The sequence below is a fragment of the Charadrius vociferus genome, unplaced genomic scaffold (genome assembly GCF_000708025.1).
Source record: "Charadrius vociferus isolate BGI_N301 unplaced genomic scaffold, ASM70802v2 scaffold843, whole genome shotgun sequence".
Lineage (NCBI taxonomy): Eukaryota > Metazoa > Chordata > Aves > Charadriiformes > Charadriidae > Charadrius > Charadrius vociferus.
The window spans coordinates 77,260-81,172 of NW_009647430.1; positions in this window are offsets into that span (position 1 = coordinate 77,260).

Consider the following 3,913-nt stretch of genomic DNA (forward strand, 5'->3'; position numbering starts at 1 on the left):
GCTGTGTTCTACCCGCCCCTAAACGCCTCTGCTCTTGCCTTTACCTTCCTCTCCGGAAGGGGAGAAGGGCCCACCCGTACCAGCAGGAGCCCCCCAGAAACGTCCCACCACACAGCGGGTTTCCAACGGGCGTGCTGCCGGGACTGGGACCGTGCTTCGGGTGCGCACAGCACAGGGCACGGGCACGGACTGCCTTCGCTGAGGACAACCCCCACCTCAGGTGACACCAGGCGCCTGAGACCCGCAATCCCCCCCGTCCTCAGACAATTCCCCAGGTGACACCAGGCGCCTGAGACCCGCAATCCCCCCCGTCCTCAGACAATTAACTGCATTCTACTAATTCCAGCAAACAACTGGGAGGATGTGGATACAGAAAGCGATCGCTGTCAGCATTTCAGCTTGTCCCATTATTACACGGGGATTTGTTTTGCTGTTAGCTGCAGCGATCCCAGCTGCGTGCTCTGCGCTTTAGCCACGGCGTTAATTAGGGGCTGAGGCGGCAAGAAAAGCTCAAGTTCTGTGGAGAATGAGTCACGGAGAGGATCTGGAGATGCGCCTTTAGATGGTGCGGCAAAGCCACGCTTGAAATCGCAGCTCACAGCCGAGTTCTCATTCCTGGTATGTTACAACTGCAATAAAACCACTCCCAAATATTTTGTATATTCACTTTGAGCTGGGGCTGTGTCTGTGGGGAAGATGGGCTCTCTCTGATTGTCATGTCTCACCAAAAACATTGCAATATTAATGCTATGGGAGAGCTCTAACACCAAAGTAAGCAAACTACTCAAGTAACTAGACGTTCAGAAAACGCTGAGGGGCTGGGTAGTGGGGTATCTTCCAGAGAGTACGTCCCAGTGCTCACGCTGCTCCATATTTGATCCCACACTCCATTGTGTGCTCCTTCCAACTACCGTGTTGCCATTATTGTGATTAACCTGTGTTCTGAATTCTTCCTTCTCTCAGATTTTGCACTTCCTCAGCGCATTTGCTGCTTATTCGCGCAAGATTCTTTTGCAACACGCCTGCAGGTTACACATCCTCGCTCAGGCTCCCCCAGGGATTCCTGGTGTTGCAGCTCTGAGCTGCAGAGGGTTGAGACGGTTACACGGTGCTAGAACCAGTTCCTGAAACGATAAATCCTCCCGGTGGAATTCATTGCCTGGCAATGCTGACGGAGCTTCCTTCGCCCAGCGACGCCTTCACTCCAGCCGCGTGCTGATGCCAAATGACGGCAAACCCCGCGCCAAGAGGACAGGGGCACCCGCCGGGAGCAGCTGGCAGCGGGAGCCCGGAGGATCGGACGGAGGAGGAGGGTGCGCAGCGCCCACGGCGTCCCACAAATGCTGCCTCCAAGCGCGGAGCTGCGCTGCGGTGGGAATCAGAGGGAATCTTGAAGCTCGCCTGAGCTTCAAGAATCTTTAATTTCAATTTGTCAATTTAAAATTCCTGAGGTTAATTAAATATATTTTTTAAAAAACTCTTTTTTTTTTTGAGTTTTAGAGGAATTAAAAGGATCAGAGACAAAGCATTAAAACAGGAAAAGGTTTCCTTTGCAAGGAAAGGCCCAAGGCCAGTCAAACCTGTGGACTGTTTAGTACCTTGACCAAGACAGAAAGGTGCTAAAGACGGTTCCCCCCTGCAGCTCAACTTCAGAAGCATTGCTTGTTCAGAGAGAACACTGGAGATACAAGTCAACTTCCAAAATGGCCCAGGCAGATGTTGCAGAGCCATGAAGACCTGCTCCTCCCGAGCTAGGGCAGCTCTGCTCAAATCTCCGTACCACAGTTCACTGAAGATGTGCTGTTTCTCAGGATAACGTTGCAGGGAGCAGGTTCTCTGCAGTTGAAGTAGAACAACCGAGTGATTCAATCTCAGTATTTAGCCTTGCTAACGCATAAGCACAAGGAAAAAAATACTTGAGCAGAAAATTCTAAAACCAGAGCTTTATTTACAACAGTAAAAGCAAACCAGAACCACCACCAATATGAAAACCAGGCTGTTCCAGTGGCGTTTCATCAGAAGTCATCTCCTTCAGAAAATCAAAACAAAGTCCATCAATTCACCCATCATTCCTCCAGCGTCTTACCAGAGAAGCAGGAAGAACCACAGAAAGTCATTGCTGCCTCCTTTCTGCTTGCCTTCCCTGTGCATTTTTTCCCATGTGTGGGGAAAAAAAAGACACCTAATCCAGTTAGGGCAGTACTTCCTTAGCAGTTTGGTACAGCTGGAACAAAGGACAACGCAGTCCGTTTACAGATCTGGACCTGGGATTGTCCAAGGACAAAGGAATTCCTAATGGGTACCAGGGGAAGGCCAAAGGAAACATCCAGCCATTGAGGACTATGGGCTGGCTGGAGAGGAGAAAGACGGTAAAATCAGAGGAGGAATGCTTTAGTCCTGCAAGGGGCTGTTACAGGAAGGTAAGAGAAGCAAGTAAGCGAAGACTTTCAAAAAGAAAAAGCAGAACACATCAGCAGTTGGTACAGAAAATAGACAAGATGAAACACAGCAGCTCTGCTCAGCTGCTTTGGAAAGTGAAAAGTTTAAACAACGGGCAGTGGAGGTTTGTCAGAAGAGAGAAAGAGCATTTTATTTTAAGTTCTTCTTTCTTTCTCCCAACAGGTACCGTATTTTTAAAGTTACAGATCTCTTACTTCAATCATTGGCAGACTTAAATAATTCAGCTGTGGAAGAGTACAGCTGGGGTCATGACGTGAGTGAGCAGCCCAAGGAACGGCAATGGGGGTGAGGGGAAGCTGGAGTTCCCAGCCACTGCACTCCCAGAGCTCCACCTCGGGAGAGGAAATCCGGCTTTCATTGCACAATCATCAGGAACGACTGCTTTGTAAACAAAACTGGTAGGGGTGTGCCTTGCCACGCATCTCACACGAGCATTGCAGGCAGGGGTCCCCAAAGCACTATGGGCGGCAAAGCAAGAGTTTCTTAGGTTACCTTCTACATGAATAAATAAATAAACAAATCAACCCTCCGATCAAATCCTTCCCTGACCTCCCACCCACCGCCCAACAGCACGGTTTAGGAGTTTCACTTGACCTCAACCTCTGTGTTCACTTGCACAGCTTCCCAAAGCGCTGGGATACCAGGGGACCATAATAACTGAAATTAACTGGACCCTTTGCTATCAGATTTTCTTTACACTGATTTAGTAGTCTAAGGGAGTGCATTTGCAACTGTGTAGGAAGCTACTGGAAGCTACTACACGTATGTGAATCAAGGTGGTTTATGGACTTTGGCTCTCCTTTCTTGCAGGGTTCATCCCCAGCTTTACCCAGAAGGATGATAAGGAAGACCAAGCTAGCGCTGAAATAAAGTCTTGCTCCTCTGCAACTCTTCGCTGCAACAATTAGAGAGCATCAGGGTCCAGATCTACAATTTCATTTCAAAGCAGTACAGATTTCATTTCAACCCAGGGACACCAGGGGTATTAACAGGTCTCCAAGTCTGAAAACTGGAAACTGAGCCCAGGTATCAGCTGAGTGGCCACACTAGAATGTAAGTCACGCATTTGTACTTCCAAATCTCGTAAATCAGCATCCTAAACTCTACAGCTTCCACAGCTCAGCTGGTTTATTAAACTTTTGAGTATCAACAGGTCTCTGGATTTGTCAGCCGCATCTCCTCACAAGCCTAGTACCGAATATCAGTAAGGGAGGTAACACAAAAGCGGCCCTTAAAAACAGGCCACAAGACGTGGACAACAAGGCAAGAGAGAAAGGCGTAAGCATTTAGCAACATCAAAATCATGTTATACATGAAAATCTGTTTAGAATCAAACCTACTCATTTTATAAAGAGATGTCTGAGACCAGCCAGAACAATGACAAGAAGCTGGTGGAAAGAAAAGTTATTTAGAAGGTCTGCCTGGAACATCTCAAAGGCTCCACCACAGGGCA